Source organism: Thermobia domestica, chromosome 6 (assembly GCF_964235325.1).
Source record: "Thermobia domestica chromosome 6, izTheDome1.hap1.1, whole genome shotgun sequence".
NCBI classification, from domain to species: Eukaryota; Metazoa; Arthropoda; class Insecta; order Zygentoma; family Lepismatidae; genus Thermobia; species Thermobia domestica.
The window spans coordinates 231,241,759-231,257,743 of record NC_137459.1 but is presented as its reverse complement, the minus strand read 5'-3'; the positions used below and the strand labels follow the sequence as shown (position 1 = coordinate 231,257,743).

The window sequence follows — 15,985 nt, the reverse complement described above, 5'->3', positions numbered from 1 at the left end:
AGTAAGACACGGAGGAGGGTCCGTGCTCGTCTGGGGTTGTATGAGTGCCTCAGGAGTGGGTCGTCTCCACCTTATCGATGGAGTGATGATCCACAAAGTGTATATTAACATATTACAGGAAAATCTCCATACTAGTGCGCAGAAGATGGTTCTTGAAAACAATTTATTGTTCAGCAAGACAACGACTCCAAACATACAGCGGAAAATGCTCGATTGTGGCTACTCTATAATACCTTGAAACAGCTTCGCACACCTCCCCAATCCCCAGACATGAACCCCATAGAACATCTATGGTCTGTTCTGGAGACAACAATCAGAAGGCACAGCTTCTCTATTCAGGGCCGGCGCTAGCAATTTTGCCGCCTTGGGCGGTGCTTTCACATGCCGCTCCTTTAATCCGCAAACCTTATTTTGACAGATAACGTTCAAGTATCATTTAAAAATATGTATAAAATGGAAAAGTAAACACATGCACACACAAAAAGAACTACCTTTCTGGAATGCTTACGTAATATTTAAACGACTCTATACTGACACAATATTCAATATGCTCGATTTCGCTGTATATCTGTAATATAGAGCAGCGCATACAGAAAATAAAATTTTAAAAATATACTTTAATCATGACTAAGAATTTTAATTTTTAGGCTTATTTTATATCAAAAGGCGTTTTCAACAGAGTATGGAGCAAGAAGATAATACAGTAAATCAGATATTATGGTAAATGTAAGTGATTAGCCTAAGCCTTATAATGTACTAAAACACAATAGACATACATAAATTTAACATACCTTAATTGAAAGAAACTTTTCTCGCTTTGATATGAGCAAATTCCTTTATCACATCGCGTAGTCCAATGTTTTAGCCAATTTGTGTTCTATTGATACCGTCGCTAGACCACTCAAGCGTGTTTCAGACATAGAAGAGTGTAGATAGTTTCTAATAAACTTAAGTTACCAAAAACTACTTTCTCCACTTGCCACTGTTACAGGCAAGATTAACAAAATTCTACGTGCAATACTAACATTGGGAGCAAAGTTATGTTCCTTAATTAATTTTCATTTTTTGTGTGAACTTTCACAGGCTTAATTATAGTGGATAACACTTTCAGTTTGTCTTTCAAATCACTGGGGTTAATATCTTTCAATTCTTCGTGTGTTAAAATGGTGGTAAGTTTAGTACACTTTTCAGACAAAAAGTTCAGGTGGTAGGCTATACACCCTCCATTCCAAAAGAAACCGAACTTTTGAAAACAAATAGTACCACTAGTGCCATCTGTTGTAATATTTTACCGGTAGATGGCGTAGTCCCTCATTGACAACTGGTATAAATGTCATGACATTTGGATGCACGGCAACAAAGTTATTGCGTTTCAACTGTCAGTGTGTTGTGTACATCGGTCGGAAAATGAGTTTCAAACAACGAGCTGCAATTGAGTTTTGTGTTAAACTGGGTAAAACTTTTAGTGAAACGCACCAAATGCTACAAAATGCATATGGTGATGAGTGTCTATCCCGTACGCAAGTTTACGAGTGGTTCAGGCGATTCAAATCGGGTAGAGAGACGCTGGATGATGATGAAAGATCAGGCCGTCCCAGAACCGGATTATCGGAAGAAAACATCGAAAAAGTGCGTGAATTCATCAAACATAACAAAAAATCGTCGGTGAAAGTTATTGAAATGGAATTAGGCATTCCTCAAACAACCGCATACCGCATTTTGACCGAAGTTTTGGGCCTTAAGAAGGTTAATTCGCGGTTTGTACCACACAAACTCACCGAAGACCAAAAAAGTTGATCGAATTGCGCATTGCAAAGACATCGTTAAAAGTGCTCGGCAGGATCGAAACTTCTTGAAATCGATTGTAGCTGGTGACGAGACGTGGTGTTTTGAATATGAGGCCGAAACAAAGCGGCAAAGTGCTGAATGGAGAGCGCCGGATGAAGGAACACCCAAAAAAAGTCGCTTGGTGAAGTCAAAAGTTAAGGTGATGCTGATTTGTTTTTACGATTCAAAAGGAATTATCCACAAAGAATTTGTTCAGCCCGGCCAGACAGTCACTGGAGAGTTTTCTTGGGCGTCATGAAGCGTTTGCTGGCAAGAATTCGTCGTATTCGGCCCGAATATCGCGAAATCGGCAGTTGGACTCTTTTGGACGATAATGCACCATCACATCGTTCGCAACTTGTAACTGAATTTTTGGTCAAAAATCACATTATTCGGTTGCATCATCCGCCCTATTCACCAGATCTCGCTCCGTGCGATTTCTATCTGTTCCCGAAACTGCATTTGGCGATGAAAGGAAAGTGGCACGCATCGATTGATGCCATTGAGAAGGCGACGACCGCCGTCCTAAAGACCATTCCAATAAAGGACATGGAGAAGTCGTTTGACAACTTGTTGGAGCGTGCAAATATGTGTATCGATGCAGAAGGGGAATACATTGATTAATAAAAATGATTTGTTCCAAAATGTACATTGCTTTTTGTTTTTTTTAAACGTTCGGTTTCTTTTGGAATGGAGGGTTATCTTTACGATTACTTACATCGCAAAGAAAATTGAAATACTCGCTGTGATGTTTAAGTTGCTCAAATCTTTCTCTTAAAAGCTAACACAATCAATTCTAGAACTTTGTAATAAAAATCGATCTTGTATCTTGTTTGTGGATGTTTTCAGTAGCTTCATTCTCTGCCTCGTACTGAAACTGCCTCTTCTTTCGACTTCGAGCTTGCACTGTATTACGTATCAGTGGATCACCCGTATCTAATGCTGATGCCAAGTCCATCGTATCAACTAAGTAAGATTTAAATTTTCATAATTTCTGCTCCTCTCAAAGTACCCAGATATATTTTCAAGAAATCCTACTGCATCCAACACATGAGAATCAATGCTTTAAAGTCATATCAGACAACGAGTGAGTAAAGGAAAGAAAAGTAACTCAGCTGGTTTGCTATACACAGAGCATCGTGGACGACCATTCTATCGGTTCTATTGTCATTACTTATTTGAAGTAAGGCATCATAAACTTCCTATATTTGATAACTGGGTCAGAGTATCAATTCGGCTCTCCCACCTTGTGGTGGATAATGATTTTAAAGTGAGACTACTAATATGTTCCTTTAGTATGGCCTAACGTTGAACTGACGCAGAAAAAAAAAGTCAAACTTTTTTTAGCTATACAAAAAAATGAAACATTTCTCAAGAAATAATACGCTGTACGATTTACTATATTCGGAATGAACAATTTGTAAATTGGTCAAAAACTCGCTATTAGAACCTAAATGTCTCTAGATGCTACAGGCTAGAACGGCCTGTCTCAAGTGGCAGTGTACCTTTTGCATACTTGGAGCGGAGCGTTAGAAAATTATTGAAATGAAATGAAATCTGAGTTTTACGTCCCACGATTATGCCGGTTAGGCTAAAGGAGACGGTGATTATGAGTAATGGATGAAATGGTGGAATGAAGAAAGTGGGAGGAAACGGGAGAACCCCGAGAAAACCCACGCACACGGTGTTTGCCCACCACAAAGTTCACTTGGCGGGGGCTGGGATCGAACCCGGGACCCCAAGCACCAGAGGTAGAACATTATTGAATAGAAAAAAATATAAAAAGACACCGTGATAATCTTATGCACTCTAGCTCAAAATCCTATCTACACCGCTGCAAGGGAAATATTGAACGAGATACCTGTGGCCAGAGATGGAGTGGGTCAGTGGGTTGGTGTGTCAAGTGGGTCAAGTTTTCTGAGTGGGTCAGTGGGTCGTGGATCAACAGCATGTGACCCACCACCCACCGTGACCCACTGCGACCCACCACCCACCGTGACCCACTGCGATCCACCGACTCAGTATGATCTACCGACCCTCTCTGCTCACTGCATTATCTTCTGAAGACTAGTAAATTCTGAAGACTAGTAAATTTGTCTCCGTTTTACTTTCAAGACTTCATTTCCCTTCCTTTTCCACTTGTCCCTTCCTTTTCCACAGAAGTCTACTTACCTGCGGTGAGTATATCTAACCAAATGAACAAAGAACTTCAGGCACTTTTGGATATTGATATTTTTAATAGTAATAATAGCAATAGGACTTACACTACAACTTGGCTTTCGAGACCTGTGGGTTTTTAGAGCTAACTACTGGAAAAAATACATTTTTTGAATCACTGTAATATATAAATTATTATATAAAAGATTGAATGTAACTATGTGTGCTGGATCATCACGGTCAAATTAAAAGTCAAATGAAATTACTTTTGGTATATAGTTAGGCCTTAATCCAAATTGGGATATTATATTGCTTTTATTATAATGCATAATATCCTAAGGAGATAGTGAGGATCCGAATTTTTGCGAAAAAAAAATGAGTACCTCGCAAGCCGTTAAACTTACGGAGATGAAATTCAGTGTATTAACTCTTTATTGAAAATAAACAGAATGTGTCCTAGCATTTTTTTTAATTCTCCTTTATGTGGGGGGGGGGGACTTTCTATATATGGAAAATTGGTAGTGAGTTGGTTTGTAAAAATGATCGAAAACGATCGATGTTATTTAAAAAAAAAAATCAGAAACAAAAAATACAGTGTTTGGCTTCATATATATTCATTGCTTTCTGCTATAATAATTGCTGAAGCTTATGATTATATGGAGCGCTTACAGCACAGGGCAATCAACCCATAACAGGCTTGTGAGAAAAACAGGCATAAAATTTGTACTGTAAGCTTAATTACACGGAAATTTTAAGTTTGGATTATATGCATAATTGTATGGAAAATTTTACACTTTTTCCCCTTTACGTTGGTGTACTTACTTTGATTTGGAACTTTGAAATTTCATCCTTTTTTCCACTGAAAAGTATTGATAATTCAACAAAGAAACAATTGAAGACTACAGGGGAAAAGGGAGGTAAGTCAGTTGTTTATGATTTTACACTATTGACCTTTTTTCCACTGACTTACCTACTTCTTCCCCTGTAGGCAAAGTCTTTAGCATTAAATTTCTTAGTGACTAATTTCCTTTTTACCGTGAGATTTAGTGCATGCAAACTACACCTTTCAGGCTACATTATTCTGCTGTTAACTCATTTTCGACCATATCTTGACTTACCTCCTTTTTCCCCTGTAGTCTTCAATTATACTATGATAATTTAATTGAAATTCATCGTAATTTGGCACTTGGCAAAAAGCAGTGTGGTAATTGAAGTTGAAGAAGGAGGGAAATTCCCATTCACCTCTGAACACTCCAGGAACCTCGTTTCCTTTTGCCTTCTAGATGGGGGAGGGAACTTGATAATGGTATCAAACCTTCATGTGTAATTACAAAAATTACATTTATAAACAAATAAGAAATCATCAGTTTATCAGGCTTTAATTGATAATTTATTCACAAGATTCCCTATCAAAGGCGTGGTAGATGAAGTTTCTGTTCTACATGGGTCGACATTGCCAACTGACATAGTCGATATGGGAAAGATGTTGCATGATGATAGAGAAATTATACTTCTTGCTGAGTATTTCAAACCTGACCAAGAAAAATCGTTATCAGACTTATGTCTAACAAGTAGATTGTCGATGAGAATTTGCAGAAAGCGCGTAGAAGTATTATGAACTTCCACGACAGAGTGCGAACGGGGACTTCCCCTTATGAATTTACAGATGACTGATATTAGAAATACACTAAGTCTCAAACATTGTCTAACTTGTTACTCATCAATGTTAATGGCCCACCGCTAGACATGCTCAAAGTAGACGAGCTAGTTATTTCTTGGCTGAAGGATGGACATCATTCCACTGCGGATGATTTACCGCCAAAAAGTTACCAACAGGAAATAAATCCGATTTCAGATTTGTTTTAAGGTGGAAAATTACGAGTTACGGAAAATGTATACTTGTATTACTAATGGCTTATTTGTGTTATTCAACTTTGTACCTAATTTTTAGTAAGTCTCTTCTTTGCTTTAGGTAAACTACTTTGAATAAATGTTCATAATAATTGAAATTATGCATATTTGTAACTTAAATTTAACGTGGTGTTTTAGTGATTACACAAATTACAAATAAGCATGCTTTATGAAAATGCTCTCACATAGGGTACCCGAGTACCTTTATACCCTATGAACAACTGATTTTTTTAAAATCTTTTGTGAGAAAAATACTGTGAACTGAGAAACCATAACCTTTTCCATATTGTACAGGGGTATTTTCCTGCCAATAGAAGTTTCTTGTGGAATGCGTTCAGAAATTAACACATGCAAGAATACTCTCTTAGTACAAGTATATTTTAGGCACACTAATTTCCCCCCACCTCAAACTGTTTCAATTTCCTCACTGACAAACACTTTACCATTTTATGTCGTAAAGGTCAGATCCAGCGTTATTGTAACAGAGTGGTGCTTGAGCAATTGACTAGAAATTCAAACTCCGATTAGTGACAATTTCACAGCCTTGTTTTATTACAAGTGTAAACTCTTTAGTCAGTTCAGAAGAGGCCGTGGATCGTGTTCAGAGTAGGTCACAGTGGGTGGTGGGTCAGAGTGGGTCATGGTGTGTGGTGGGTCAGAGTGGGTCATGGTGTGTGGTGGATCAGAGTGGGTCACCGTGGGTGGTGGGTCACGGTGGGTGGTGGGTCAGTGGGTCGTGGGTCAAGTTTTCATTGACCCACGCCAACTCTGCCTGTGGCTAGTAGTTTGATAATTGAAAACGAGGAGGAATGCTCTGAATTTCCTGAGAGAGTATTTTCTTGAATGTGAGTGAAGTAAGTTCAATTACATTCTCAAGTTAACACAATCTTATTTTTCCATGTGAGCCTATTACGAAGCATTATATTTTGATAGTATTCTTTTCTTTTTCAAATTTTGCCGCCCATTAGACTTGCCGCTCTGGGCGGTGGCACGGCTCGACCCTCTCTCGCGCCGACCCTGTCTTTACTAAATAAGGCCTAAGAAAAGCTATTCAAGAAGAATGGGACATAATCAGTCCCGAAGCTACAGAACTACGAACTACTACAGGTGAAATCAATGCCACGAAGACTACAGACAATCATTAACGCACAGGGTAATCGCACAAAATATTAAATAACGTAATATACTTTATAAGCATTAATTCAAGCATAAGTGTACGGTGACTTTTTGCGTTTACAAAAAAGGAATTCTCTCTTTTCTTCTGAACAAAACAGTGATTGTGTTTGTTTGGCCTTTCTCTTGTATATAGAAACAAAATGTATGAATGTGTAGTCTTAATTCTGGTTATATATATATATATATATATATATATATATATATATATATATATATATTCCACCTCCCGTTCTCATGCTAGCTGTTTTCAATATAAAGTATGCACGGTGTACGAACACTTTCTGCGCTGACTGTAGGTATGTTGACAATAAGCGAATGTTATTAGAATATTTGTTGAGATTTCTTTTCCTTCACTGCCTTTCGCCTGGTTAAAAAGTAGTTTGCAGTGCTTTGGAGCAGCTGCAGGTGGGAACACGATAATGTTTGAGACATACCGGTGACTTTTTTGTGTGTGAAAATAAGACCTTCCTCATAAAGCAGTAAATAACTGCAGTAGCAATTGTCTACGTAAGTGATAAAGACATATCCAACTACAAGAAACTAATACAGTATATATATTCATTATTGTGTTTCTCTTTTAAGAGCTACTAGCTACGGATGGCCAATTCCAGAATTTTTACTTTCCGGAATCCGGAAAGAAAAATCGGAAAAATTCCGGATTTCGGAAAAATTCCGATTTTTTTCTAAATTCTGGATTTTTTCCGAATGTCGGATTTTTTTCCTAATTCCGGATGTTTTCTGAATTCCGGAATTTTTCCGAATTCCGGAAAGTAAATTTTCCGATTCCGGAAAACAAAATTTCCGGAATCCGGATTCCGGAAAATTTTGGCCATCCCTAATATATATATATATATATATATATATATATATATATATATATATATATATATATATATATATATATTTGAAATGGAAGGAACGAACAGTTCCAACAAGTGACTCAGGCAGTAACAGTTCCAGGAAGTGACTGAACCTATAAGAACCGATTAAAGTAACTGTTTGAGTCAAAGTAAGGACTTGCCTAACAGTTTTATTGACACACGTATACTGTGAAGGGTGAAAGCATTTTTGAGGGACTGATTGCAGTTAGGCGGTCTATTGCTCTTCGTTGCTACGAATTCCCAATCAGTTAAACTCTTAAAATTGTTTGCAAGGCACTAGTTTACTAATCAACAATTCAAAGGAAAGTAAACAACCCCCCCCCCCTTGCTTCATACTTTGAGTACTTGCGTTCCGTTCACGTGTTTTCAATCTTCAAACTTTGAGAAAAGGCGTCTCGGATAAAGTCTCGAGTTTGTGGTTCGGATCCCACCGTAACACGATGATATATTTACTACGATCGAATTGTTTTGTATAAAAATAAACTAGATCAAAAAACATACCAAAGCCTACGTTTCCTGGCACTACGGCACCGAAACGCCATGGCCACCTAGTACTGAGGCAAAATGAGACTTGGACCTAGAGTTTAAGATGACATCCAAACCATCAGAGGCGAATCTAAAAGGTAAAACTGGGGTCAGTAAGAACCCAGACTATGATAGGTATATCATGAGTTTATTATGAACTTTAAAAAATATATACATAATAGCTTAAATTATTTTTGTCATCCAAAAAATTGGGGGCCTAGACCCCCGACCCCGGGCTAGATCCGCCACTGCAAACCATCATAATGCGTTCAAATGTTAATCCAGTCCCATTGGGAATCGAACTTGGGATATCGTGCACCAAAGAAGCACGCAGTACCACGCCACAACACTAGCGGAGAGGGAACATTGCCACTCAATATGTCTTTCTTTCATACTGGAATTCCGTAGCTTTTGATTCGAATAATTTCTCAGTTGTCTTACTATCCTAATGTACCCCACTGGTAATGGAACTCAACATCATATACATCAGACGAAGTTACGGATACGGGGAAGCACAAGTCTCAAACCATGAAACGAAACTTAATCGACACCTACTTCACCTTTCTACTTCAAATCCTTCTCAGCTGTACAACCTACACAACCAAGGGAAACATACTTTGTTCATAAACCCATACAAAAGGACTTTAGTGTACCTTTGTCACAATCAGAAATAATGCCTTCAGTGAAAATGAAATGAAATCTTTTAGTTTTACGTCCCTAGCTGACGTATAGGATAAAGTAGACAGTAATTATGAGAAATGAATGAAATAGTGGAATGAATAATGTGAGAGGAAAGATGATAACCGCGAGGAAACCCAGAAACACAGTTTTCGCCCAGCAGAAAGCCCACTTGGCGAGAGCAGGGATCGAATCTGAGACCACGCGCACCAGAGGTGAACGCCATATCACTGAGCCACCGAAGCTACAGTCTTGCCTTCAGTTTATCGAATATAGGCCAATTATCTACCAATCGTTTGTATCTTCCCTGTAGTGGCTGTATGAAGGAATAGACTTCTGGCTATAAATTGTGTCTGGGTTCAACTTGGGTTTTGACGAACCATACCAGAACATTCATGCGTGGATGAGTGTGGTAATGAATATTAAGGAAGAGTTTTCAGTCATATTTTGAATATTACTCTAGTCTGGAATTACGCATTTATATTTCTTTTATACAGTTTACGAAAAAAAAATATATTGCTACAGCCCTTACGTTGTGCATTACCATTTTTGCATTAGGCACTAATATCTAAACAAAAATAATTCAATCCTATAAGCTATAGACTTCTTGTAAAAGCAGTAGAAGCTTTCACTTTAATGTAACGATTGAGTAGACAGACTTACCGCGTGGTCCTTTCTGCTTCCAGGTTGTTGAACGCTAATGGGGTGAGTGCGATTACGTAAGCCTGCCGTCTGGCCGTACTTGACGGACTGGGGCTTCGTGGACAAGCATGGGATAGGGCAGGGCCTACGCCTCAGGAACTTCAGCACGTGAATGGGCGGATTGATCGCAGCACTTGACACAGAGGACCCTCCCTCAACTGAGTCTGCGACCAACCAAAAATAGACTCACTCACCCCCTCAACCCTGAACACAGAGCGCCAGACCTTGAAAATGAACTACAGTACACAAACATAGAGACTTTCCCTCTCTTTCGTTTTCTCTGTTGTTTTAGTTTTTTTCTCTCTTCCTCGTGATCTCTGCAGTATGTCTCGCGTATAAAACGAATCGTAAAAGAGGGAAGAAAAAAAAACAGCACAAACAAAAATAAGAGTTGTGAGGTAACCGTAATGATATTTGGTCTTCCTTTGCAGGAGTGGTATTTTCACGTGCTGTTATTTAATTTAAAGTGTTTCAAGTTTGTACTCAAATCCTACAAACTTCATTTAACTACTTTCCTAACGATATAGAAAGATGAAAATTTGCACAGCTGCAAGTTTGGTTAAATTGTGATATTGTTACTTTAATATGTTTCTATTAACTTAGAGAATGGTTTTAGTTCGATCGTATGGAGGAGTTCTATACAGTATGGGAAATTAAACATATGGATCATATGACTAAAGACTAGAAAATAAAATAAAATAAATATTTTTAAAATACGTTTTTGGCATTGCGATGGTTCACTGGTAGAAAACTTTGGGGCTCTGCTTTGTGGAGTCCCTGATTTGATGATCAGCCAAATAAGTTTCTGGTGGACAATGTTCTGTTTCTGAGTTTTTACTTTGGTTTCATCTCAAATTGTCATTCCACCAATCCTTCCGTCATCGTTCACTTGACTCACCAGGGCCGGCCCTTGGAAATTTGTCGCCCCTTTTTCTCCAGAAAGAACAGATTTTAAAAGCCACGATTTTAAGTATGCTATCCTATCATGAACAACGAACCGCAGAGAAAGATCATTCGCACTCAGAAAGTCCTAAACACTACAAATACAATCCTCCCTGTGTATTTTTCTTTAAATAATGATATGTTAGTGAAAGATAAAAGAAATATGCCTGCAGAGGAAAGATAGTAATCCTTTTTATAGAATTCAATATCGAGCTTCAATCTCAATATGTTAATTTGCAATTGCAGCGCTACTAGATCTTTATCTGAGCTCCTTCGTGGCTAAGCGGTTAGCGTACGCGCCTTTGGCGTGGGAGACCCGGGTTCGATTCCCGGCGGGAGCTCATGAGGTTCGGATTCCACGTTAATCAGTAGGTCCACGTCTCATACAGCCTCGCTGCTGAACAGAACGTTAAATTCAAACTCAACTCAACTTAGATCTTTATCTTCATTTCTTGATTTTCCTTTTAAATCTGTTATTATTTTTTAATTTCTACCTTCAATGATAAGGAACGTGTTTGTGAGAAAGACAAGAGTAGTTTTCATATCAAAACTGTGATAACAAACTAAATGGAACAGGCACTCGCTAGTGTTCGAGAAGTGAGTTCTTGAATTTGACAACAATCAAGCAATTCATGCTGGGCTTTGTTCGACCATTTGCTTTAGCATTGTCCATGTGACCTTAAACTAATGCGACCTAAACACGATTTATGAATATAGTATTCAAATAAGAGCTCAGTAAACTTAACTACCATCATCATCAAGTCTGTTTTCGACACGAAATATTTATTTTAAATAATATAGTTATGACAGATTTTGCCGCCCCTGGAAACTTGCCACCCCATGCAAACGCATGTGTTGCACATGTAGTGGAGCCAGGCCAGCACCTTCTTTAACCTAAAGTGCATAGGCCTAATCGTAGGTCGTTAAACTGAAAGATTTCATTCTTTCAAAGTATCTTTTCTTTAGAAAATAAAACAAATCATACTGAAAAGTACAAAACGTCTAAAAGTAAAAAAGAAATTTGTTTTCAAGTACATACTAATGCATACATAAAAAAATCATGAAGAGCGCACTCACAAACCTTACTTACATCATAAATTCATTGTAATATATAAATATAAGAGCGCTCTATTTGCCATGCATAAATACAGTAATATCTTTGAAATAAATTTCTTAAAAATATAATCATTATTTTTTTTTTACTTCCTAGTAGGTTTGTTTTTACTTCTTAGTACGGCATGTCGAGTTGCAATGATTTCCTTGTAACAATCAGAAGAAAAGCACTGTTAATAGTTCAGCAACAAAATATGTTCAACTGAGATTTAAAATAAAGGAATATATTTGAAGTGAATTGATATTGAGTTTAACGTCCCGTTCAGCAGCGAGGCTATATGAGACGTGGACCTACTGATTAACGTGGAATCCGAACCACATGAGCTCCCAAGGAATATATTTCTCAAAATGAACACTTACTTAGCATCAAAGTAACGCCCCTTTTTCCATGTCCGATATCTGATTCAATTTGGCATGTTGTCAGATTCACAAAGATGTAGGAAGTTGATAACGAAACAGTGCACAAGATATTTAAAAACACAGTATAGCCACCAGCAAAAGTATCAACCCCACTGAGTGCTCTATTTCCATTACTTGGGGTCCAGACCATTTGCAGTTGTGAGAACGCCTGGACAGATACAACCCAACTTACACAAAACTTTTCTCGGCACTGACAGCAGTTTGTAGTACTGAGCCAGGTGTTTATGCAGGTAAACTTGTGTATGCCACTAACGAAACAGTTCTCCATTCTAAAATTAATATCCATGGTTCGGATCGTGCTATCCAAAGAACACCATATATTAACTCAATATTGCTGTGTATGTAATGTATTATTTCATTATACAATCTATGTTCAGAGAAATAAAAATACTAACCACACATGATCAGAAAATGCTTGAAAGTAGGTGAAAATATCGAATCTAGAACAATTGCTGGAAATAAGTTCCACTGACATACCTTCTCCAATTCTCCTCATTGTATCATATTTTTCTTTCTGGGGAGAAGATCTTGCTTGTCACACTGAGTATACATTAAAATTGAAACATTTAAACAAAGATTTGAACCTGATCGGGATTTGAACCAGGGGCCGCAGAATAGAAGTTCAATGCGCTAATCACATACCTACCGCGTCACTTCATCTTCCACTTAAACCATTAGCTAGTTAAAATCGTTTATGTAAGGCTATTCACAAGATAGTAATCCTCGTATAAGGAGATGTCTCTTATGTGAATGTCACAATGACTTACTCGAGATTTTTCTTTAAACTCAAAAACAAGTTACATAGCCTGTGTCAATGAGGAAAATATAACGAAACGTTCTTCAAGTTGATGTTACCTCATCGTTTTTAACGATGGTCCCGATTTACATTACAATTCTTCCTCACTTTAATTTCTAATTTCCAAAGAAGAAAATACGGCAGACATTATTTTAGCAGTCTTTCAACTGTACCAACACGTGTAGAAATATAAAGTTCTATTTTTATCTTCTGTAACTACTAGTATATTTTCTTATCTTTGTGTGAGGAATTTGTTGCAGAGTGGTAAAACACGAAACTCATATGACAGAGATACGGCTTCGAATCTTTTCTTTATTGGAAGGTATTGTTTACGTAATTGGTACTATAATTCTGTTATTCTTTTATTATTATTATTATTATTATTATTATTATTATTATTATTATTATTATTATTATTATTATTATTATTCTCACAAACACGAGACTTGGCTACAAATTTTATATTTTATGAAGTTTCTGATTGGATTTCAAGTATTTTTGTTGAAGAATCAACACTTCCATTGTAAAGGGTTAGGGGAGGAAAATATGTTGTTTTTTAAATGTTTGTTTCTTGCACGCTATATCAAGCCCGGATACTACAGTTCAACTTTCTATATCTACGGGAAGTAATTTAAAGGTTCCGAGGATCATAAGAGAGTAAGTGAATAAGTGATGAGATCAACGAACTTCGCGTATTAGCAACATCTTATAGTATCAGATTGTCGGAATACTCATATTGTGGTAAAAGATGACAAATGATGATTTGTGGATATACTAAGGTTATTCGGATCCACGCAATTGTTATGTCATGAATAGCTAAGAGGTTGAGCGTCTTGTGTATTAATATAGCTTTTTCTTTGTTTTGGTTTTACAGATTTGACAAGACAAAGAAAATGGAAGATGATATGTTTCTGTGTTGTTGTCCCTATATTTAAAGAATTACTGAAAAAAAACTGTAAAAGTGAGTGAAACTATTAAAATTAAGTAAAACGAGTAAAAATAGGAAACATAAGTTACAAAGGAAGGTTCGTTAAAGTAGTTAACTTTAATAATCTGGTAGTCTGAAACACAATATTCAAGTCAAGAAGAGTGCCTGTTAAGGCTTCAAATCCCTCTAAAGACCAGATTCTCCTTCATGTCCTTGTGCGTTTTTATTCCACAGTAGTTCATATTGGAGTATGTCAACAAAATTCTCACCAGGGATTCCCGGATCTGTCACGTAAATTTGTTGCTTGTACGTATAAAAGAATAGAAGTTATGGACATTTCATTTGATAGATGTTATTTGGGTCAATGCTGTAGCTTTTGGAAGCAGAAAAGAAAAACATTTGTAAAAAATAGTACATTGTATGTGAAAAGATAAGGATACAAGAAAAATGCCAAGTTTGAGAAAAATATTACTCATTAATGTCATGAAGTGAAATTTTAGAATAACACCTGAGAGGTAAATGGAACAAATGGTACATGTCAGTTTGGCAAAGATATTGCGACATTTATTTTTTGAAATTTGATTTGGAACAATCCTTGAGAGCACAGCCCCATTGTGTTGAGACAGCACTGTATATAGAAGTCACACAAGTGAACAGAACAAGATGAGAAAAGTTATGGGACATTTATTTTTTGTTGCAGACATAATTTGAGAGGTGGCCATACTTTTTGAACATCTTATGTGTTACAGATGAATAGTTTGAGAAGAAACATCTTTCTGTTGTAAACACCTGCGTGTTACGATTTTTGTGATTGTGTAAATGTATGGTACTGGACACATTATGTGTTGTGCAAAAAGGCAGAAGAGCTGAATACAAAGTTGCTATAGTTTAAAACAAGCCCTTTTTTAGAAACAAAAGTGAGAAAAGATACGCTTTTACTCCTTGTTAAGAACATTTGAAATAGATGTGAAAAGATTTTTCACCTGCCAGACAGATAAATGTGACATTTAGCAACCCTTTTGTATGTTGTGTTCCTTTTTCCTTGTTGGTAGCAGAAAGAAATAATGTCTTTTTGTTGTTTATTTTTTGTGTAGAAAAGGACCTTGTTAGCTGACATATGTTTTTCTTTTTTTGATTTGAAGAATACCTATTGTAGTTCTTTTTTCTTTTTTAAAAAAGGCTTAGAATAAGCAGCGTAACATATGCTTGGTTGGATTATTAGAATGAAGTACGTGGACACACTGTATTGAAAAGAGAGAAGAACCAGAAAAGAACAAAATCTATTGTTGTTGAAGGGTCAGTACCGTGAATGCTTTTTTGTAATTTGAGAAGGGGAAAGAAATTTAGGTAGAGAGTGCGAAATTTATAAGATATTAATTGAAAAAATGAATTGTACAGTGAGAAAACATATAATTTGATGATTATTAGTATGTTTTAAAAGATTAATGGAGATGGGATATGATTTTTTAGCAGCAAAAGTATAGATGATATTTGCGGGTTATGGAATTGTGCAGACTTTTAATTAATTTGTTGGCGAGGTGATGTTGTTTTGAATTTATGCCCTATAGTTGAAAACACGAAATTGAGAAAACATAAGAATAGAGTGCCTGTTGAATATAAAGTTATTGGTTAAGTATTGAAGTAAGGGCCTCAGACAGATGAAAGGTATATGCTTTAACACTGAGCCAATATGCTATAAGTGACTGATAATAGAATAAGATGTGGAACGAAAGAATATGGACAAAAACTGCACGGACATGGTGCTTGTGGAATAAAAAATGTATACCGCGCGAGCAGGGATTGAATCTGGGTCCCGAAGTATTGGAGGTAAGCGCGTTAGTATTGAAGGACTATGCTGTAAGTAAATGATGATGATGATGTAAAAAGAATATGTAATAAAAGAAGAGAACCCGAGAAAACTTATGTACA

At 36.8% G+C, this 15,985-nt stretch overlaps 1 protein-coding gene across 4 annotated transcripts in view; it reads right to left on the bottom strand.

The window, feature by feature from the left end:
* The window catches only part of vri (nuclear factor interleukin-3-regulated vrille), a 1,376,222-nt gene extending 1,366,145 nt beyond the window's left edge, over window positions 1–10,077 (bottom strand). For 2 of the 4 annotated variants that reach the window (XM_081762656.1, XM_081762654.1), the window contains exon 1: window positions 9,819–10,010. The gene's annotated coding sequence lies outside the window, so the exon portion shown is untranslated. Of the gene's footprint in view, window positions 1–9,818 lie in introns of all 4 variants that reach the window. The other 2 variants (XR_014131906.1, XM_081762650.1) reach the window with 2 other exon arrangements.
* Between the last annotated feature and the right edge of the window lie 5,908 nt (window positions 10,078–15,985).